At 50.9% G+C, this 23,965-nt stretch overlaps 1 protein-coding gene across 7 annotated transcripts in view; it reads right to left on the reverse strand.

The window, feature by feature from the left end:
* The window catches only part of CTBP2 (C-terminal binding protein 2), a 168,682-nt gene that overhangs the window by 48,991 nt on the left and 95,726 nt on the right, over nucleotides 1–23,965 (reverse strand). The gene's annotated exons all lie outside the window — the stretch shown is intronic.

Below are 23,965 nucleotides of genomic sequence, written 5' to 3' on the forward strand. Positions count from 1 at the left end.
CCAGTACTCTTGCCTGGAGAATCCCATAGATGGAGGAGCCTGGTAGGCTGCAGTCCATGGGGTCACGGAGAGTTGGACATGCCTGGGCAACTTCACTTTCACTTTTCACTTTCATGCATTGAAGGAAATGGCAACCCACTCCAGTGTTCTTGCCTGGAGAATCCCAGAGACGGGGGAGCCTGGTGGGCTGCTGTCTATGGGGTCGCATAGAGTTGGACACGACTGAGTGGCTTTGCTTTCACTTTACACTTTCATGCATTGGAGAAGGAAATGGCAGCCCACTCCAGTGTTCTTGCCTGGAGAATCCCAGGGACAGGGGAGCCTGGTGGGCTGCCGTCTGTGGGGTCGCAGAGTCAGACACAACTAAAGCAACTTAGCAGTAGCAGCAGCATTGGGGCCGCTCCCGAGGCACCCCACTGCCCAGTTTGTGGAGAAAAGTCAGGGCTGCCTGTTTGGGGAGGCCCTGACCTTCATCCCCTGCTCAGCCAACCTGTCAGTTGAGGCCATAAATCATCATCTGTAACCTCCAAAGCCCTAGAGCTTCTGATTCATTGCTGTGGTTATCCTAATACCACCACCAACTGCAACACACACACATACAACACCACCAGCTGTAACACACACACCCCACCCCCCAGTTATCCAGCAAATGCAGAGGGGGCAGGAGACAAACACCAGGCTCCAGAGTTAATAATGAGAATTTTTATGAGTGGTCATCAATTATGCAGAATGCTGGGAGTTACTTTATCAAAGGTCAGAAAATGCAGGTCTGACTATGAAAAGGTAGGTGACTTCTGGAAGTTAATGGCTACTTTCTCAGCAATGAGGCTGAAAAGGCACCTTAAAGATTTATGGCAATAATTATGTGATTTTTAAAAAAAAGCACAAGGGGAAAAAAAAAAGCACAACTTCTAATCACATAAACAATTAAGGCAACATCCAAGAGATACTAAACCCTTTCCCAACCTGGGATGACCCTGTTGGACAAGCAAGGAGATGAAGGTGGTCCTGAAGTGAGCCAGGGCATTGCTGGGAAGATGTGGGTAAACGAAGATGGAGGAGACAGATCTCTAAAATCCTCGGGACTCCCCTGGTGGTCCAGTGGTTAAGACTCCGTGCCTCCAATGCAGAGGGCGCAGGTTTGATCCCTGGTCAGGGAATTAAGATCCCGCATACCATGAACTCAAAAAAGTGTCTTCACTTTTGCTGGGCTTTGTGAAAGGTAATTATGCAAAGTGGGGAAGGTGGTTCCTTACTGGCCAACTTGAGACAGACAGACGGAGGAGCTGGAACTCTGGAGCAAGGGTTTGTGCCTGAGAGAGGCCAGCTGGCAATTTTCATCTGCTTGGGTCCTGGGGTCTGATCAAGAGATGGCCCTTCCTTCCTCGGCTCCGGAGACAGACCCCAAGTTAGCCGCGGCATCCAGGGGTGGGAGAATTAATTAGTTAATATTTGTGAAGTGCCGTGGAGATGAGAAATGACAGCATTATCATCCCAGGCAAGATGGGTTTCACACCCTCCTCCTCCTCCTCCAATTCCCCGAGTGAGGCATAATCATTCTTTTTGCTTTCCTTTGAATTTTAATTTGTATAATTAGATGGCTTCCTGAAAAATTGATAAGTAGAATCTCGATTATGCAATCAAAGGAGAGATCAGGCATCAGCTTACACAAATTGTGTGCGTCCTGGTATTATTATAAAAAAAAAAAAAGAGGCAACTGACTTCTACATCTTGCTAGCGGGGAAGGGTGGGGTAGGGGTACTCAGACCAGCCATTGCATGGGGTTCCCTCCAGGTCTGGTACCTCTCATGACCCAGACTGGCCCTGCTGATAGAGAATTCAGTCGCGGGGCCACCAGGAGGAGGCCGGACACCATGGGAGTGACCACTGCTTCCGGGAGCCTCTACCCCCCCCCCCCAGACTCCCCTCTCCCCAGTATTTCTTTTGAAGCAAGGTTGTATGCAATGTGACATTTTCCCCCTTCACCCTCTGAAGCAGCTATTTACGAGGACTTAATGAGCACGACCCTCTTCCTAATGACAGGGACAGGCCCTGCTCAGAACTGGGCTGTAGGCAGTGGTCCCCCGCTGGTGTCCCCTGCAAGCCAACCTCTGCCTTTACCGTACGCCAGTCTGCGGTCTCCACACATACATCACAAACTCTGGGCCACTGAGGTTATTAGTACTATCACCAATTGACACCATCTGATCAATATTTAACTACACATAGATAAAAGGTCCACATAGGGAAGAAAAACCGGAAGGAGGATGTATTACGTTTCCCACTTTGAAATGATAAACCTTCAAACCATGGTGGTGTGGGTGGGAAGAGAGTTCTAGAACCCACTTGCAAAATGACTGTGAATGAGCCAGCTCCATGTTTGCACAACAGGGATGAATGCTGCAAAGAAGCTGTGAGGATCAGAAGAGAACACACAGGAAAACATTTGGAGCCCAAGGGCAGGCCTCTAAGAACGGCTCACGACTTCCTCTGGCGAGAGAGGCCTATTTGGACAAGGGCCGCGGTCACACTGGATCACCCGCCTCCTGGTGAGCTGGAGATAAATCCCAGCGAAACTTAAGAAAGGTCAAGAGGAAATTCAGGTCTTTTCACAAGTAGGAGGGGCACACTGCTCACAAGCCTTACAAGAAAAAAACACTGCCTCCTCCCCCACCCCAACGGGAAAAGATCTGCCTAAAGTCTCTTAGCTTGAGATGAGGGGTGTGATCGGGAAGCTGAAAGATGCTTGCATGAGAAAGCTACTTGCGGGAATTCCCTGGAGATCCATGGGTTAGGACTCCCTATACCCCCACTGCCAAGGGCTGGGGTTCGATCCTAGCCAGGGAACTGTGATTCCACAGTCTGCATAGTGCACATCCCCCCCCCAAAATATAAATAAATACATTGACTAAATAAGGCAAGAAAGCTACTTGGAGATTCTAGAAGGAAGCTACAGGCATGGGAGATTTGTTAAGACAAACCTGAGTTAGCAAAAGGCAGAAAAGGAAGGAAGGCATCCCTTTACACACAAATGCAAAACACTCAAAATTGAGACCAAGGAAAATAAAAGGTTCCCCACTCACCCCTCCGGGACTAAAATCTGGGCAGATTAACTAAATGACCACAAGCAGCCCTGCTGGTCAGGACCGAACCACTATAATGACCAAAACCTAGCCATCACTAATTGGCATTCTCAACATCTCAAATAAGTTTCTAAGACCCCCCCAGTTTCTTTCTTCCAGTTTTAAGTCTTCTTAAAGAACAGGCAGATGAAGGAATTTACAGAAAATAAACGATGTCTTCAATGATGTCTCTCAAAATGAAAAGTCCTCTAAAACTAGTTAAAGGTGATGGTAGCCTTCAATTCTTTTAAGGAAATCTACGTAAACATTATGCTAATAAAGAGAGACAAAATTTTATAATTTGTGAACCCCTGGAGTCTGCAGAATGCATTCCACTGTTACATCTGCAAACTGAACAGGTCTGCAGGGGCGGGTGGCAGGGATTTGAAGTCTGAGAGGCTGGACTTCCCTGGGGGCAGCGCAGTGGATAAGAACCCATCTGCCAATGCAGGTTCGATGCCTGGTCCCGAAAGATTCCACATGCCCAGGGGCAACTAAGCCCACGTGCCACAACTACTGAAGTTTGCACACTCGAGGGTCCGAAAGCCATAAGTAATGAGCCCCTGTGTTGCAACTAGAGCCAGCCACGTGCCCCTAGAGCCAGCAAGCCACAACTGAGCCTGCGTGCTGGAACTACTGAAGCCCGTACGCCACAGCCTGTGCTCTGCAATGAGAAGTCACTGCATGAGAAGCTCTTGCCCCACAACTAGAGAGTAGCTCCTACTCCCTGCAGCTCTCTGAAAAGCCCAATGCAGCAACGAAGACCAAGCGCAGCCAAGAATAGTCTGAGAGCTTGCCCTGATCCAAGCAGAAGAGACGCCTGCAGCCGCAGCAGCATTGGTTCATGAGGTCTCTTGCCTTTCTGAGCCTGGGATCCCTAAAGGAATGACACCACTCCTTGGGTCTCCTTTACTGTGGTCAACAAGGACCCCCTGAAGTGGCAACAGGGTCATCTCACCAACTTGTGCACGACCAGCAAGTCGGCACCATCCAGGTAAAGGCAACACCTATGACCAAAAAACCCTCTGCTTCTTCAGTTCAGTTCAGTTGCTCAGTTGTGTCCGACTCTTTGCGACCCCATGAATTGCAGCACACCAGGCCTCCCTGTCCATCACAAACTCCCAGAGTTTACTCAAACTCATGCCCATCAAGTCAGTGATGCCATCCAGTCATCTCATCCTCTGTCGTCCCCTTCTCCTCCTGCCCCCAATCCCTCCCAGCATCAGGGTCTTTTCCAATGAGTCAACTCTTCGCATGAGGTGGCCAAAGTATTGGAGTTTCAGCTTCAGCATCAGTCCTTCCAATGAACACCCAGGACTGATCTCCTTCAGGATGGACTGGTTGGATCTCCTTGCAGTCCAAGGGACTCTCAAGAGTCTTCTCCAACACCACAGTTCAAAAGCGTCAATTTCTCAGCGCTCAGCTTTCTTCACAGTCCAACTCTCACATCCATACATGACCACTGGAAAAACCATAGCCTTGACCAGACGGACCTTTGTTGGCAAAGTAATGTCTCTGCTTTTTAATATGCTGTCTAGGTTGGTCATAACTTTCCTTCCAAGGAGTAAGCATCTTTTCATTTCATGGCTGCAGTCACCATCCGCAGTGATTTTGGATCCCCCCAAAATAAAGTCTGACACTGTTTCCACTGTCTCCCCATCTATTTCCCATCAGGTGATGGGACCAGATGCCATGATCTTAGTTTTCTGAATGTTGAGCTTTAAGCCAACGTTTTCACTCTCCTCTTTCACTTTCATCAAGAGGCTTTTTAGTTTCTCTTCACTTTCTGTCATAAGGGTGGTGTCATCTACATATCTGAGGTTGTTGATATTTCTCCCGGCAGTCTTGATTCCAGCTTGTGCTTCTTCCAGCCCAGCATTTCTCATGATGTACTCCGCATATAAGTTAAATAAGCAGGGTGACAATATACAGCCTTGACGTACTCCTTTTCCTATTTGGAACCAGTCTGTTGTTCCATGTCCAGTTCTAACTGTTGCTTCCTGACCTGCATACATACAGGTTTCTCAAGAGGCAGGTCAGGTGGTCTGGTATTCCCATCTCCTTCAGAATTTTCCACAGTTTATTGTGATCCACACAGTTGAAGGCTTTGGCGTAGTCAATAAAGCAGAAATATATGTTTTTCTGGAACTCTCTTGCTTTTTTGATGATTCAGCAGATATTGGCAATTTGATCTCTGGTTTCTCTGCCTTTTCTAAAACCAGCTTGAACATCTGGAAGTTCTGGGTTCATGTACTGCTGAAGCCTGGCTTGGAGAATTTTGAGCATTACTTTGCTAGCGTGTGAGATGAGTGCAATTGTGCGGCAGTTTGAGCATTCTTTGGGATTGGAATGAAAATGGACCTTTTCCAGTCCTGTGGTCACTGCTGAGTTTTCAAAATTTGCTGGCATATTGAGTGCAGCACTTTCACAGCATCATCTTTCAGGATTTGAAATAGCTCAACTGGAATTCTATCACATCCACTAGCTTTGTTTGTAGTGATGCCTCCTAAGGCCCACTTGACTTCACATTCCAGAATATCTGGCTCTAGGTGAGTCTGCTTCTTCACATTGTACCAAATAAAGCCAAGGGCTTCAGGTTACCTTGAAAAAAATGCTCTTCCAGAATCTTTAGAAGCCAAACAAACATGAACAGTAGATCATAAGCTGGGTAGAATCCTTGGGGCTTCCCAGGTGGTGCTAGTGGTAAAGAATCTGCCTGCCAATGCAGGAGTAGCAAGAGACTCAGGTTTGATCCCTTGGTTGGGAAGATTCCTCGGAGAAGGGCACAGCAACCCACTCCAGCATTCTTGCCTGGAGAATTCCATAGAGAGGAGCCTGGGGGGCTAAAGTCCATAGAATCACAAAGAGTTGGACACGACTGAAGCAACTTAGCATGCAAGAATCCTCATAACAGGCTGATGTGGGTTTTGTCAGTTATGCCTGAAGGACCAGTTAAAATCCAGATAGAGCAAAAGAAACTTCTTACAGGAGTGAGAACTGACTCACTGGAAAAGACCCTAATGCTGGGGAAGATGGAAGGTGGGAGGAGAAGGGGACGACAGAGGACGAGATGGTCGGATGGCATCACTGACTCGATGGACATGAGTTTGAGCCAGCTTCTGGTGTTGGTGATGGACAGGGAAGCCTGGGGTGCTGTAGTCAGTGGGTTCTCAAGAGTCGGACACAACTGAGCGACTGAACTGACAGGAGTGAGGAATCAGTGGGAAAAACACTGGCTTAGCCTTGGGTCAAATGGTTGACACCATACTCCAGTTAATAACAAAAATGATTAAAATTGCACTTTATTCAACAAAATAATCTATGTCTAGAATCTAAAAAAAAGAGTGGATATGTGTATACATATAACTACTGATTCACTTCTCTGTATATTGGAAACTAACACAACATTGTAAATTAACTAGACTCCAATAAAAATGTAATAAATAAATACATGTTAAAAACCAAAACAATGCACTTTAAGAAAGAAAAAGCAGCTTTGGGGGAAGTTCAGTTGTGGGAAATGAGTTTATTGAAGTCAGTTTTATCCATGTCCAAAAACTACTGCTGCTCCCTGATTATTACTTAGTAGCTTTGGGGCATATTTGGGTTCTGAGGGAAAGAGGGGAACGTATCGTTCAAACATCTAGTAGCAATGAAAGTGCTCAGGGACACTGACTCTCCACCGCCCCCCCTCACCCCAGGGGTAACCAGCAAGACCCTTCAGTACCCACTGAGGCTTCATCTGACCCCTGGAGTCTCCCACACTGGGCAAGTTCCTGTTAGTCGCTCATTCGTGTCTGACTCTCTGCAACTCCTTGGACTGTGGCTAGCCTGCCAGGCTCCTCTGTCCACGGGATTCTCCAGGCAAGAAGGCTGGAGCAGGTCGCCACCTCTTCTCTGGGTTATCTTCCCTACTCAGGGATTGAACCTGGGTGTCCTGCGTTGCAGGTGGTTGCTTTAAGGTCTCAGCCACCAGGGAAGAGTGAGGTGGTTTGTATTTCCCCAGGGAGTGCAGGGCTGCCCAACCCCAGGGTGACGAGGTCACACCCTGGTCACACGCCCTCCATCTGATCCATGGGCCCCACCCCTGAGGCCCTGGGGCTGACGCAACACCAGTGTCCCAGAGAGAAGTGCAGGTGACTCCAGAGCTGTGAGCAAAGGGCCACCCTCTCCAACACCAGAGGCCAGGCAGGTTTCAGAATCCAGATGGGATTTTAAAAAGGCAATCCAGTGCTTCTGCCTTGTTATCACGGACCCCCAAAACAGGCAGTGACATTTCTACGCTAGGACACAGGAACACGCTTATGCAATTGGATTAATAGAATATACAAAAATATCCCCTCAACAATTCAGGCCAGGTCAATATCTGCCACCGATGAGTTACAAAGAATTTAAGCTATGGGTTACAAAGAATTTAAGTTTTCAGAGCTTTTCACAATCTGGGATGTGACATTAACGAATTGTGGGTCTATGATTCCCCCCTCCCCCGCCATCTAAACTCCACCAAACCATTTTCTGGGGCTTTGAAGGAGAAAAACAGAGTCTATGATCTATGTCAGGTGTGTGACAGCAGAGAAACACAGAAAGCGACTCTTTTAGCAGGTGGAATGCCAGCGCGTCCTGTGAGGTTTGAGGCTGCCAATGTGAAAACCACACTTCCGCTGAGACGACCTCCTCGGCCAGCAAATAATTTCTGCGTGCATCCTTTTGCCTGGTTTAGATTTAGAACACATTATCTCCTGGTGTTCAACGTAAAACTCAAGAATTCTAAATATTTTCACTTGCTAAAAAGCTTTCATCAAGAACAGAGGACTGGAGCAAAAACAATTCATGATTTTCCTAATTGGTTGTTTTATTTGTGTCATGATGAAAATTAAGTGTTGGTGAAGAAAATGAGACACTTCTGTGTTAAGAATTTTCACATATTTTTAAAGCACCTGACTGGACAAATATGTGCAAAATAAACATATTCATTCTAATACTAGAGAATTCTTTAAAAAAAACAAAATGAAACTAAAAGGGTAAAGGCAATTAAGCAAACTTTCACCCAGATTGGGAAGAGTCAAATGACACCTTTTATTTCCATTGTATTGAGCCTGGGGAAATCATAAGACACACAAGTGAATATTCCCGTTCCAACTTTTTGACCCCTTCCTCCTTTGGCAGTTTTGATTGATCGCTGAGAGTCTGGCTGAGCACGGTGAAGGGATGAGCACCCCCAATTTCTCCGTGGACAGAGGAAGCCCCATCCTGACTGGAGGACTGATCCTTTTCCACTTGTTACATGCAAGAAATTATTGAAACCAGTTTATATCTGAGCGAGTAAAAGTGAACAGAGGAAGAAGCTAGAACATCGGAAAGTTTGGAAAGGTCTCACGAAAGGCCTGCAGAGGAGCCTTGGCCATGGTGCAGCTTTTGGGGTGGCCCCTCTGTGCCCCGAAGAACGCCTGAAGGTGATGCCTACAGGCTATGAAGGGACTGGGCGCCCATGTTCACTTGCTTTGGTCCAGTGTAGAGTAAAAGCATGGATAACTGATGTCCACTGGGGCTTGGGCCTGGGCGGCCACCGAGGCAGGAGCCACCTGGAGACAGCTAACGGGAGGTCATATGACAAACTCGTGCTAGACATTAAAAACAGACTATAGAAGGGAGCTGGAGGTGCCAGGTGGGGAGCAAAGAAGACCTAACCTTTGAAAGGCAACTCTGGAGTATTTGGTTTATTCTAACACACATGAGTTGCACTTGCATTTACAGCAATTCGTTGGTTATCAAATAGCAATGATGAGATTTTAAATGTTTAAAAAGCTTGATGGGAGATTTTGCAAACGTCTGCTTCTTGATTTCTTGCCACTGGGAGGCCCCAGAACCTAGACTGGCTTCGCTGCGTCCAGCTTCCATCAGGGACACAATGCTTTGCTGCCCTTGTGAGGTCCCAGTCCTCGTGCTTGTGACACCGTGCAGTCTGGAAACAGCGTACATGGGGAGGAACATTCTCAAAGCCGATGGAAACACCAGGAGGTCCGACCTTCTGTTCTGGTCATTCCTGGAGCAGGCCCACCCAGAGGAGGCTGGGCGCCGAGCAGTGGGGCCCTTCGGCCAGCAGAGGGCACTGCACACCCTGCAGGGCCTTCCCGAGGCGGCAGAGGCCAGAGCTGCTTTGCTGGGACTCATCTTGGCTCCTCTTTCAATCCTAACTTGGACTCTGTGAGAATCTGGAGAAAGTGAGACCAGATACCTCCAAAAGGGAAAGTCTGAGATGGTTTCAGGATGACGCGCTGCACGTCCCCTCAATCTCAAGATGCAAAAGGGACAGAAGAGGCCTCCAATCTCCCTTTGAGCAACAGGTGTTAGCCTTCAGGAAACATGACCAGCCAGGGGACAGGAACGGCATAAGGATCAACCACCCCACCCCGCGCCAAGCTCTCTCCCGGGCTGGGAGCCAAGGTTTCCCTTTGAGGGCTGAGGGAGCTGGAGAGGCGGTGCTCAAGGCCCTGGGCTTGGGGGTCCTGATCCAAGGAAGGCCATGGACCACCCCGAAGCATGACCTTCCATTCTATCCGTGCTTCTCGTGTAAAGACAGCAGTACGTCAACGAGGAAGCCACGGTGGTGAACGATGAAGACAAATCAGAGACTTAATTCACAAGGAGTGGCGAGGACTGAGGTGGGCCTGGGAAAGGGCACCAGGGTTTCCATTACAAACCACAGCTCCTGGGGCACCCCGCACGCCCGCTTAGCTGGAGGCTGCTCCACTGTCCCCAACCCCCGGATCCGTTTGTTGTGAAACAGGGATGACTTCAGGATGCGTGACTTTTTTAGTAGATGGTAATTTGGAAAGGAAGGTGGAAAAGGGGGGATTTTTCCAACCTTATTCAGGAAATGATTTTGGCTAGAGGCACCAGCTGGGAGGTGGGGGCCTTCGCTCTGGGCCCCTGAATCCGAAAGTGGCAAGCTTTATGGATGCTGACTTCTACTTGCCAGGCTGATCACCACGTTCTAAAAAAGCTGACATTCGGATGCAGGAAAGCAGCTCCCTTCTCTGTACCTGCAGGGCACCCAGATGGTTCCTGCTGGAGAAGCAAAGGAGGGGCTGGGGCTGTCCACCAGTGCTGAAGGGGGGACACGCCCCCGCCCACCCCCCGCACCTCTGTAGGACCAGCATCCTTTCTCACCGCCGCTTCAAGGCCAACGGTGCCACAGCAATAGATGCCACTGGACAACGCGGCTTAGCCGTGGCTGACGTGCAAGTGACACCTTTGGAAGGACCACACACAGACCCTGGGGGATCCTGTCGGCTCCAGGAAGCCCCCTGCGTGCGCCTCTCTGCCCTTCTTCTCGCCCTGCCTCTGACACCACAGCCCAGTCCCCAGCTTGTTCCAAAGCCACATTAAGTGGGATTCTCGCTGACCTCGTGGAGGAGAGTAATCTGTACAGCCCACTTCAGGGTGGACAAAACTGAGGCACGTGAGCTACCTCATGGCCGAGGAGAGGCTGAGAGAGGCCAGCAGGTGAGGCCCAGGTCAGGGTCACAGGAGAGATGGGGGTTCAAGCTGTTCCAGTAGGGATGAAGTTATCATTCATGTGAAAGATGGATGGCCGGCATTCTTTGTCCATGTTCAGAAACCAAGTGTCTGGAAAGAGCATCTCAAAAGCAAACAGCAGAGCTTTCTCCAAAAGTGAAGGAGTCGGGACCCGCCTTCCCAAGGTTGGTGCCAGATAGATCACAGAGTCACCAGTCAAGAACCAAAGCCAAGCAAGGCTTTTGAACAGCCCTGCTCCGCAAGCCCGCAGCCTGGACTAAGGCGCGCAGGTTGGGAGGAGCGCTTCTGGGGACCCGGGCTTAACTCCCACGCAGCTCAGCTCACCCCATCCCAGGTCATCACTCAAGGATATGGCCAGGGCAGGAGCGCCCCACGTGCCTGGGGCCAGCCCATCCTTTATTGCAAAGGATGCGCTGCTTGCACAAAGGCAGACATGCAGGAAAGCCAACTCAGGCCTTGGGATCAGAGTAAGAGCTCTGTATCATGACAGATACTCTGCGTCTGGATCTTTACGAATACCCAAACCCCATCGTCACGTTGCTCTACAAGGAAAGGCACAGGCTGCAGCTGGGAGGCTCGGGGAAGCCCACACGGCACCGTGTTCTGAAGCAAGCGTTTTTTAGAAATGCTAGCAGCGAATCAGACGTATCGAATCCCAGAGAGTCTTTGCAATAGAAAGGAGGTTCTTCCCAGACCTTATCTTTTCAACCTGAGTCACGGAAAGGAAAATCTTCATCTTCTATGTAGCTATTTAACAACATGAAATAAAACAGCTTGGGGCTATTCATTTTGCTTCGCACGCTTTTAAGGTGGAGGAGGGGGTGTAACGGCCCCCGGGGATGGGAAGGGTGGGGGTGAGGCCAGCTTTGTTCGTATCCATGACAGAGGGGGAGAGGCAGTGAGAGGTTGGGGCTGGGGGGGAGCAGGTTACACTCATGTATCACATGAATCCATCTTTGCTTATCAAATTGAGAAAAAAGAAGGGAGTCACTAACTAGCTGCTTTTGTTTTGCTGTTCATTTCAGGGTATTCCTGAGGTTAACCAGTCTTCTCGGATTTTTTCACCCTGCAGACTCCTGGCTGGCTTCCACGGCTTTGGGGGTAAACGATGCCATTTCTGCACTGTGTGAAGCCCCACATCTTCTGGGCTGTGGCTAAAATGTCACTTGGTATTTGAGCGGTTCCTGGGACTGGGGAGAGGAGGTGGCTGCAAGGTTCCCCCCTCCCCAGGAATTTTCTAGGTGTGAAGCCTTGTCATGACCAGTTCGGTTCTTCGCAGACAGGGTGAACGCTGGGCTGGTGGGGAAGGATGGGGCGCAATTGAGTAGAGGCGCTTGTTTATACAATTATGGCTGAGAGTGTGCTTAACACCCAAGGAGCCTCATTTCACATGAAATCCTACCAGAGAAGTCTTGACAAGGTGACGGTCATTTAAAAGTCTGCTGGGCTAATGTACGCGGGTACTCTACAGAGGAAGGAGCCTCCAAGGGGCTGGACATCTGGATGCCACGTTCATGTCCCCAGACCAGACAACCCATGGGGTTGACAAGATGATCTTCTGGGGCAAGGCAGGCTCCTGAGTACCCCCTCCTGGCAGCACTGGGCCTCCTGCCTGAGAAGCCCAGACTGCTTAGCTGTGGGCTGAGTATATGGACCCCCAAAGGCTTAACACAGTTCCTACTAACTGCCCACAGCCACTCCACCCTGTCGTGGACTGAGTTATGCACTTATTACCATTTATGTTGAAGTCCTTAGCCTCAATACCTCAGTGGCTTTTTATTTGGAGATAGCCTTTACAGAGGTAATGAAGTTAAACTAAGGCCCTAATCAGAGGATGGCATCACCTCATGCAAGGTGATGGACGGCACCACCGACTCAATGGACAAGAGCTTGAGCAACCTTCGGGAGATGGTGAAGGACAAGGAAGCCTGGCGACCTGCAGTCCAGGGGGTCGTAAAGAGTCAGGCGTGACTTACTCAGTGACTGAACAACAATAACCCAAGGTGAGTGAGGATCCTTCTAAAAGGGGAAATTTGGACACAAGAGACATGAAGAGAAGACCACATGAGGCAAAGGATGAGGACGGCTATTTACAAACCAAGAAAAGAAACATGGAATAGAGCCTCCTTCCCAGCCCATATGGTGTACACTGAATATTCACTGCAAGGACTGATGTGGAAACTGAAGCTCCAATACCTTGGCCACCTGATGCGAAAAGCCGACTCAACTGGAAAAGACCCTGGGAAAGATTGAGGGCAGGAGGAGAAGGGGACAAGAGAAGATGAGACGGTTGGGCGGTATCACCGACTCAATGGACATGAGTTTGAGCAAGCTCAGGGAGATGGTGAAGGACAGAGGAGCCTGGCGTGCTGCAGTTGATGGGGTCACAAAGAGTCAGCCACAGTTTAGCGAATGAACAACACTGCGGTCCTCAGAAGAAGCCAGCCTGACGCCCTGCTCTCAGATCTCTGCCTCCAGAGCCGTGTGACAGTACGTTTCTGCTGTCTGAATGGCCTGGCAGTAGAGCTCTGTTATGGCAGCCCTAGCAAATCACGCCCAGGGATGATATTGGGGTGACTGCCCCCTGAAACCTGTCTGGTGCTGAGGGAAGTGCGGGACCAACTTGGTGGGAAGCCTGGCTGTAGTGAAGAGGCAGCCGCTACAGGTCCCGGCCACACTGCAGACGGCCACGGCAAACCGCGCCATGCCTTCGAGCGCACCACCGATATGGACACGCCCGTGGCTGCGCCCCAGGGGCTGTGGGCCCAACACAAACTCCCACAGCCCTTGAGACCAGCCTCCTGCAAGACACACCGGTGTTTCCGAGGGAGACACACAAACGGTGCCAACCTTACTTTGCTTTCAACTGTGTTCTGCGTCCCAAGTCCGAAGTCTCTTCTGAACACCCTGGCCCTGGGTCCCTGCATTAGCAGCAGCTGGACATGCCCAGCCGGGTGCCAGGGGCGAGGAAGGGAGTCCCACACCACCGCCCTGTCCCTTCTCCTCGGTCCTGCACAGGCAGACCTTGTCTCCGAGACGGCAGGAATCTGCCCAGGGTCTGCATGGCCCCTCGAGGTGCCAGCAAGCAGATGACTGGGCTGTGTCTTGCACACCAGGGCATGGGTGGTAACAGTCTGGAGCCAGGTTCCGTGAGGGATCTGCATTCTGTACCCAGTGACGAGATGTTGCTTCTGCTTTGGAGCCAGGGATGCCAGGCTCAGGGTGAACACTGAGGCTCCAACTGCCTCCATTAACACGCCATCAGGGCAGCTCGGACATCTCCACGCTTCCAAACTTCCTGGGAAATTCTGAACGGAAGTCACTTCTGACTCTATGAACACACACCCCCCCCACCAGCACACAATTGGCAGGCACTGGCCAGGGCCACCCTTCACGCCCAGCGACACGATGAGCCAAAGAGCCAGCACAGGACGTGCTGCTGCCCGGGACTCCCAAGAAGGTGGCAGGGACAGGTCGGTGTGATCTACCCGGCTCCCGCAGGGGCTGCCTGGACCCACAACCCCAGTGACGTGGCAGCTTTGCACGGCCCCCTGCTGCTGGCATAGAGGTGCCCAGGGAACAGTGAGGAAGGGGCGTGAGCTGTCAGGGGACCGTGGAGGATTTTCAGACCCTTCTTAAGAGGTTGATGACCTTCCCCCTTCTCTGCTCGGGACAGACTCCATCTTTGCCATGGACACCAGAAAAATAAACACGCATGGCCCCCAGTGACCCCACCTCCTGTCTAATCTCTGCTGCTAAAGAACAGACTTGGTAACAGCAACAGGCAGGTGGGTGGGATGCACTGCTAAGACCCTGCCACCTTGGGCATCTTCTCTCGCCCTCCCCTGCCCTCCCCCTCCCCCCTTCTTTCTCTCCCTCCCAGGAATCCAGCTGCCAAGTTGTGAGCTGCTTTATGGAGCTGCCCAAAGACCCAAGGTGGCCAGTGAGGAACCAAAACCCGCTAACTAGCACCCAAAAGGCCTCCCCCGGTCGAGCCTGCAGATGAGGTGGTAACTTGGGCGGACACGCTGCTGGCAAGTAGCATGAGAGACCGCGGTCAGGGCACCCAGCTGAGCTGCGCTGGATTCCTGACCTGAGAAGACGCCGAGGTAAGGTTTCGCTGTTTTAAGACTCGTACGTTTTGAGGCGGTCTGTCGCAGAGCCATAGACAACTAATACAACACTCTGTGGTGGGATGGCATCACTGACTCAATGGACAGACATGAGTTTGGAGAAAGCTCCGGGAGTTGGTGATGGACAGGGAGGCCTGGCGTGCTGCAGTCCCTGGGGTCGCAAAGTGTCGGACACGACTGAGCGACTGAACCGAACCGAACCACATCTGTCAAATTCACCAGTACGGTCGTTCAACACAAAGACAAAAGCAGTAATACATCTGTACCACAAAGGCGCCAAGTTTCTATTACCTACAGGACAGAGAATGTTAACAAGAGGCCAGCCGGCTGCTGTAAATCCCCGGCTGCCCACGCTGACACGAGGGGTGTCTGTGATATATCCGGCTATGTAAACCCTAGGCGAGCCCTGTTCTGTGCACGCCAGCGATGCCCACAGGCCTGCAGAACAGGGTGGCTCGCGGTGTTTTCACTGACCCCAGATGCATCCATCAATTCCAGGCCTGCGCTCAACGTGCACCGATAACTCGGGCACCCTGGGGTCTACATTCTGATGCATACGCACCCATAAACCTGGGACATTAAAAAGATCTCCCCGGGACGGGGCCCCACATTAAGAATGCAGCCTTGGAGGCCACCCCTCTGCATGGGAATGCACTGGATAAACAGGCCCTCATGCTTTCCAATTCTTAGAAGAAGTCCTTGAACTGCAACTGTTATTTAAGCGCAGAGCAAAAAGGAGGCAGGTGAGATGAAAGGCAATCAGCAGAGTGTTTCTGAGTTTCCCGCATGCGAAAGGGCAGAGGGGAGCTTAAGATACCAGCAAGCCCGCCCGGAACCTGAGGGGCAAAAAAAGGGGGCATGGAGTGTAACACACAATCGTCCACGTATGCTCACATGGTCCTTGGTGATTTCTTGGAACCATGGCATTTCTGGAACATTCTTTGGCCCTCACAGAGAGAGACTCAACCCCTAGCTCGTATTTCTGTTCACCCCTGCAGCTCCCCGGTCACCCCAGCTTCAGTTAGCTGCTGCCCCAGTCCTAAACTCTATCTAAGGTGACTCCCTGCTGTGGGAGAGCTAGCTCCCAGACCCTGAGGGAGGGAGCAGCCATAGCAGGAAGCCAAGAGCCAGATCAGCAAAAGGGAAAATCTGGCCTGTAAACACAGTGAGCCAAGTCCAGACGGAAGGGACCCAGCCCCCAGAAGGGTGCCTCGGGGGAGTGGGACCGTGCGGGAGGAAGGCCTCCCACAGTAGTTTGCACCCACACCTGCTGATTTAACCACAGCAACCACTCGGGGAGGATTTAGTATGCTGCAGGCTCGGCTCCAAGCGCTTGGGGAGGGTTAACTCAAGCACACAGATAGCCCGAAAACTCACTGCAGCACCGAATTCAACAGTGAAGGCGTCTAGCCATACACAATCACCCACGTTGGTTACCACAGGGGATCTGGGTGAGGCTTCAGGCAAGTCCCCGACACCCCAGGTGTCACGGGCAGAGGTGCAACCCGACCCCGGGCACTTTCAGAGTAGTGAGCCCAGAGGAAGCCGAAGTCCTTCCAGATAAAGTCACAACCCGGGGCCCCACGACGGCTGGAAACGCCTTCTTCTCAGGATCTGCTGGTCTCTAAGCTATTGTGTAAAACCCAAAACAGCAGCATCACCTTCCAGCCTCCAGAACAGACCTGGCCTCCGGTCAGATGGTGGTGGGCTGTTCTCCCGGAGGAGGGGTGTCAGTTCCAGAAACTTCCACGGGCCTGGGACCCCAGCTTGATCCCTCCCAGCCCCACCACAGGGAACGGTGTGTCCGGGTCCCATAGGTGAGGTGCAGCCGGTCACCCTGTGCCCCCAGGGATTGATGAGCTGTGATCACACCCAGACCCACATACAAAGCCAGCAGATCCTAGAAGGATCCCTTACAGTGAGATGGTTGGGTCCTTCAGTGCAATCTTGGGTTATGAGTCTTCATTATACCTCTCTTTGTCAAGGTTTTTTTTTTTTTTTTTTTTTTAATGTGGACCATTTATAAAGTCTTTACTGAAATTTTTTTTTTTTTACAATACTTCTTTTTAAAATGAATACTTTGCCATACATCAACATGAATCAGCCATAGGTATACATTCGAATGTCCCTTCTTAAACCCCCTTCCACTTCCCACCCCATCCCACCCCCCAGGTTGTTGGATTTGAGCTCCCTGCAGCATACAGCAAATTTCCACTGCCTATCTGAGTCTACATGTGGTACCGTGTTTGTTTCAATGCTACTCTCTCAATTCGTCCACCCTCTCCTTCCCTCACCGTGTCCCCAAGTCTGTCATTATATCTGTGTCTCCGCTCCTGCCCTGCAAACAGGTTCATCTGTTTTATGTTTTCTCCCCATGAGGCAAGTGAATCTTAGCTCCCTGATGAGGGATCGGACCCTCCACACCCCCTGCATTGGAAGGCAAAGCCTTGACCACTGGATGCCAGGAAAAGGCCCTACATTACACCTCAAGGTGGAAGCCGTAGCTCGCCAGGATGGATCTACCCAGCTCTATGGAACCCAGGGTGGGCTCAGCTCCCCCCGACTAGGTCTGGGGATAGAAGAGAGACCTGCTGAAACAGCAGGCAGTGCTTTTATTCTCAGAGGGGAACTCAGCAAGGGTTAAATGAAATTTTAGCAACAAAACTTATGAAAACGGGCCCAATACAATTTGATGAGGTCAGCGAGTAGAGAGGCCTAATGACACTTGTAAGAAAAAACATCTGTCGGTGTCGAAAGGTCGGCAGGAAGTGAGTGGAACTGACGTGGCTCTGATTGGCCAGACCTACACTCCTAGAAAGAGAGAGACACATGGCTTAACTTAGCCCAGAGAAACAAAAAGCCCCTTTCAATTGTCCTTGGACCAACCCCGCCCCCCGCTAAACAAGAGGCCAGCCCCTGAGCTAAGAAATCAGTCCAGGACCCTGACTGGCAATTAGGTCTTTGTTCACCCGCTGGCTGATCAGCCAGAGGCCAAATTATTCCTGAAGGAGCAGTCATCTTTAAAGGGAATGGGGTTCTTACAAAATCCCCAGTTTTACTTTTTGGTTGGAAAACAACCGGGGTCAGTCGAATTAGCAAATATTTCGATAATCCATCACTGCGAAAACAAGGTGTTTTGGAAAAACAGGAAATCTTGGTACATAACATGGCTTAAATTAGAGCCAAAATCATCTGTTGACAAAACCCTAGCCTCCCAAGCCTCTTGGCCTGATTCATCCAGATTGAGTGTACCCCCTAAGCCTCCTCGGGACGCGGTCCTATTCCCTCGGGTGACAGGCTGGCCTGGCCTTTGTCCCTCTGACTCAGGACACAGGGCTGGCGACCTGTTTCCTGTCCACAAGCTCAGAGGAGGGTCTCGGGAGGAGCTGGCCCCCTGCCCTGCCACCGCAGGAACCAGGCCTGGGGCTTTTCAGGAACCGGGGCCCTTTCAAGCGTCTCACTGGAGTCACATAAAACGAGGAGGCCTTCTGGAATTAGTGTTCTGTTTATCCTTTGTAGACAGTTAGCAGAGCTGGGTTACACAGAAGCCCGAACTCTTGAGCAGACAGCCCACGGGTATTACCTGAACTCAAACCCCTGTGCAGCCCGCAAAGACTGTACCCGGCTCCATCCACGTCCGGAAGACTGAGCCTTCTCCTTCCTCCTACCAGGCAGGAGAGGAGTCAGGAATTTACAGTTTCCAATCTTTCCAAAGACATCCACTTTCAAGAGGACAGGCACAAGGAAAGTTTCAAAGAAAGGTACTAAAAGTTCTTCAGTTGATAGGTGAAGCTAACCCTCCACCGCCAACTCCACTCCATTCCCACGAATTTCTGTCTTTTCTTTACTAGCCACCAAACACCAGGAGGACAGTGTGAGTTCATATCATAACCTTACGTTTGTTAAAACGTGAAACCACACACTGTATGCTGAAAGATCACAGAATCGAGTCAGCCAGATTGAGACACCTCACCACCACCGAACTTCATTTCCCAGGGCACACTGATTTTCTAGGACCTGCAAAATGTCTCTTTATCAATAGGAAAGACAGAAGCAGGTTTCTGTGTTCTAATGATATAAAAACGGTCTGGTATGTTGCATTACGTAACTTTTCTACACAGTTGGTAACCCAAAGGAGAACTTTTCTAAAAGTCCAGACTTAAGTAGAAAATGCTAGCTGTTTCAGGATTCCAGTGGGTTTTGTTGGTTTATGGAGAAGAAAATCACCTGCAGCTCTGTGAAGAGTTAACAGTCATGCAATCTCATGTAAGAAATGAGAACTTAAAATTCAGCCCCTAAGCTTGTTCCTTGGGAGGAAAACTATATGACAAACCTAGACAGCGTATTAAAAAGCAAGGACATCACTCTGCCGACAATGGTCCACATAGAGAAAGTTATAGTTTCTCCAGTAGGCATGTACGTATGTAAGAGATGGACCATAAAGAAAGCTGAGCACCAAAGAACTGATGCTTTCAAACTGTGGTGCTGGAGGACTCCTGAGAGTCCTTTGGACAGCAAGATTGAACCAGTCAATCCTAAAAGGAAATCAATCCAGAATATCCATTGGAAGGACTGATGCGAACACTCCAATTCTTTGGTTACCTGATATGAAGAGCCAACTCACTGGAAAAGACCTTGATGCTGGGAAAGATTGAAGGCAAAAGGAGAAGGGGAAGGCAGAGGATGAGATGGTTGGATGACATCACCGATTCAATGGACATGAGTTTGAGCAAGCTCCGGAAAACAGTGAAGGACAGGGGAGCCTGGTGTGCTGCGGTCCATGGGGTCCCAAAGAGTTGGATATGACTTAGTGACTGAACAACAACAACAACTCTAATACGTGGCCAACTGTAGTGGAAATTGGGGGGAAAAAGAATTCACGAAACTTCGAACAATAATGGGATATAGATAAAATTTCGTTTGGGGCCAAGACTTGTCTGATTCAGATTTCTGGACCCTAAGAAGGACTCCGGGCTTCCCCGGTGGCGCAGAGGTTAAAGCGTCTGCCTGCAATGCGGGAGACCTGGGTTCAATCCCTGGGTCAGGAAGATCCCCTGGAGAAGGAAATGGCAACCCACTCCAGTATTCTTGCCTGGAGAATCCCATGGACGGAGGAGCCTGGTAGGCTACAGTCCACGGGGTTGCCTAGAGTAGGAACGACTGAGTGACTTCACTCACTCACTCAAGAAGGGCTCCAGCTTGAGGCCAGTATGCTGTGCCAGCTGACCATCCCCCAGGGCACTGAGGCTGGAGGGAACCCTGCAAGGGAGGGGCCTGGCTACCCGCTCGAGACGTGCTTCCAGGGCTTAGAGAATCTACCAGCCTCTGGGCTCATCGGGAAAGGATGAGCCCACGTGGGGTCTGACTGAGCTGCTCTCTTGGGGGAGCCCCTTAGGATGAGAGGGTGTTTGGGTCCTAAGCAGCTCACCCAGGCCTCACAAGTGAACCGCAAGATTGTCACCCCGCTGAACACAGACCCCCGCTGGACAGAAACCCTCAGGTCCTTCCTCCCCCGGGGCTACAGGCAGGGAGTTCTCTTCCCCAGAACCAGACTGTTGCCAGAGGGCGGCCGCTGTGAACCACGTCTCCGAGTCACTCTCTGGAGGAGTGAACAGTATGGAGAATCTGAACATATGTGACAGCATGCAGCTGACGCGCACAAGCATTCCACGCAGCCTTTATTTCAGGGCCGCGTGAGCTATTTTTATTCTCCACCAAAACCCTGCCAAGGGGATCCACAAAGGAGAATGGGAACACGAGAGAGCCGGTCTGGCTACTCTGGCCGCACACGTGACAAAAGGAACCAGCGCTAGGCACACGCTCTGCTGCCTTTCCTGAGACAAAGGTCACCAAACAAATCACCCGAAATTATTTGAGTTCAAGCACTTTTTAAATAAAAAAGAAAAGGACACAAGTGGCCTTTAAATGGAAATGCAATTTTCTTACTCACCTCTACTGACTGTGATATTCTGCAACCCTTGTGTGTGTGCGTCACAGCCCACCTGCAATACTGATTCTGAGCAAGTAACCTGCTTGAAACTCCACCTTAGAAAGAAGGGGTCATGCTTAAGGAAAAGTGAAAGTTCTGGAGCCACGATCTCTGCTTGCAATTACGTGCTGGGCAGTCATGCAAAAGATCGCATGTGTCCTGTGTAGGCAGAGCCGTGACCAAGGAGGGCGAGGAAGCCAGGAGAGATTTCAGATGGATGAAGGAGTTTCTCACAGTTAAGGATGGGCTATTTGTGGATGTGAGCCAGACGCCCCCCTCCCTCAACCTAAGGGGCACAGTCCAGTCAGGAGACCCTCTCGAGCAATGGGGCACAGGGGCGCTAAGAGGTGAAGGCGGGGGAGGGACATTCGGTCTCAAACCTGTAGATGCTTTTCCTCTGCTCTAGAACCTTCCAGCCTGCCCCAGAGGTGTGCCCCACCTCCAGCCCCTACTGGCCCCAGGTTGCCCGAGGCCCTCCCTCGTAATTCTGAACTGTCACGGGATTCCTGCGGAGGGAAACAGCCCTGGTATGATCCACTTTATTTTCACTCAAAACATCCTTCCTGGGACCATCCCAATAAGCTGAGCATACTATTTTCAACTGAGGCCTTGGCATTGTTTAGGAATGTTTTCAGGACTAAGTAAATTGCTAAAGCAAACATCTTATTTTTGTCTCCTAGGACAGCCAAGCTGGGTAAAAATATTTCCTGCCGGGACTTCCAGTGGAACGGCCCCCTCTGGTGGAACCGTCTAAGCAGACATTCTGATCAGGGAAAAAGGCTCTCGCTCTGGACACGGGGGTGCAGGACACCCACATGTTCCCTGGGGGTGCTGTCTGCTTCTGGTGCACACCCCCCGCCCCAGGAGCTCGATCCCTCTCCTGCCAGCAACCTGCTCCGAGGCACAGCCAGTGTGTGAAACCAAAACCCAACTCTCTTGCTCTCTGCTGGAGAAGACAGACCTCAGGCCTTTATCAGGGCAGCCTGGGACTCAGCCCCGCGGTGACCAGGGCGTGGGAGAGGAGAAAAGGGTCCAGAGAAGCAGAGCGGTGAGACTGGACACTCCCCAACCAGGGCCAACAGCACCGAGGCTGGCACTCTGGGGCCTGACACACGCGGGCACGTGTGCGGCACCCCTGGGAGCAGAGCTGCAGCGGGACCAGCATCCCCAGTCCGAGCGCCATTCCCGGCGTTTGCGGCATCACCTCCTCCTTTTTCACAGCCTCGGGAAATAGGTTATTAGCATCAGGGTCCCCACTCCCTACACGCCATGGCAGTGTAGTTCCCACACTGGCCTCTGCAGCAGAGACAAAGCTCACGGGCGTCTGTTAGTATTTTCAAAGGGCCGGACGGGGTGGTGGTGAAAGGGGTGGTGGTGTGCCGCTGAGGCCCGCAGTCTACACCCCCCAGCTGTGGATAATCAGAGAGAAGGTGGCCCTGAACTGGAAGTGGGGGCGCCGCAGGAGTGACTCAATCAAGGTCGAAAACTTGAATTTTCTTTAGGTGCCCTAATGCAATAGCTACATTTTAAAATGAAGGGGTCCTTATCATTTAGGAATATAAACCGAACACGTTTATTGATGCCAGGAAATAATGGCAAGGCTTTCTTTAACGTGGCCTGCATAGGAAGTGGGACTGGCCCTTCATGGACGATACGGATGTCTGGTACAAATTTTCTCTGCTCTTGTATATGTGAGGTCCTCCATCTGTAACATGCAAGGGCTTCCCCTACTGGCTCAGATGGTAAAGAATCCGCCTGCAGTATGGGAGACCCGGGTTCGATCCCTGGGTCGGGAAGATCCCTTGGAGAAGGGGATAGCTACCCATTCCAGTATTCTTGCCTGGAGAATTCCACGGACAGAGGAGCCTGACGGACTACGGGTCTGTGGAGTCGCAAAGAGTCGGACAAGACTGAGCAACTAACACCTTCACTGCCATCTGTAAAATGGGGACAGTGTCATCCACTTCGCAGAGGACTGGATGGTGAAGCAAATTCTTAGCACACGGGGGAGCTCGTGCCGAGTGCTGTCTTAGACGGAGCACCCTCAGGGCAGCAGTGGGCCGCCAGCCGGGCTGCAGAGAGCAGGCCAGCACCCTGGGAAGGACACTGCCCGCCGCAGTGTTGAGCACCCCACATCGCATCAGCCGCACCTGGACTTCACCACCACAGACTGTGCTCAGCAGACAAGACGGGTTGACCCAAGACGCAACAGTGAGCAGATGACACACCATCCCCCTCCGTGGGAAGGGGTCTGGAAAGCTGATCACGTGTTATTCCAAGCACATTTCTGACACGGAACGAGGGTGGGAGACTGATCTAGTGGGCTGAAACATCCCATCTAGGAAATTCACGTGATCTCCTCCTCCGTAAGCCTTGTGTAGGCCCGTCACACACACATCGTGAGGCCCAGCACACCCAAATGGAGTGGCCATTTGCTCACGGGCCTGACTCTGGCCACACAAGGAACCCATAAGAGGCAGCAAGGGCCCCAACATGAACACCCTCTGGGCGGTCCTCAAATGGAATCTTTTCTCACGGTGGTGACCCCGTTAAGTTCTTCTCAATACACACAAAAACTGGGGTTAAAAAATCTAGGCCCTTGGCTCCCCGCCAGTAGTAAAAAATTAATTGCCACATAAAATTGCTGATTCCTACCAAATGAAGCTCTACGATTTATCAACTCCTGGATGGCACAAACTCGATAGCGGTTTAACTACATCACCTAAGTTATTGCTGTGTTTTGTATCAGCGACAGCTTTACTGGGAATGAAAGTTTCGCAAATTCATTCTCACAGGACAAACTTTGAAAATAAACAAAGACATTAAGCAGACCCAGGTCCCCTTACCCCCTGCAGCTGTTGTCACACAGATCCTCAAAGCCAGAGGGTGTCTGGAGGGACAAGCTTTTCCTAGCACCGGCCTGGGGTGGGGACTCATGAAGCTCACTTGCACCAGAATCACGCCCTATCCCCTCCCAGGGGAGCTGCCCTCTGACTTTTAGAACCCATTGTAATATTTCAGTTGTGCCTACCTGTAGGAACTCCAGTATTAAAAATTCATGGAAATAAATCATTGCCGATTTTATTTTCAGCCAGGACAATAAATCTATAAACAGCATATCTGCTGCAGCAGACAATTAGGTGAAGACCAAGACCGGGGCTTCCCAGGTGGCACAAGTGATA

This window comes from Muntiacus reevesi, chromosome 2 (assembly GCF_963930625.1).
Source record: "Muntiacus reevesi chromosome 2, mMunRee1.1, whole genome shotgun sequence".
In the NCBI taxonomy this organism is placed as follows: Eukaryota; Metazoa; Chordata; class Mammalia; order Artiodactyla; family Cervidae; genus Muntiacus; species Muntiacus reevesi.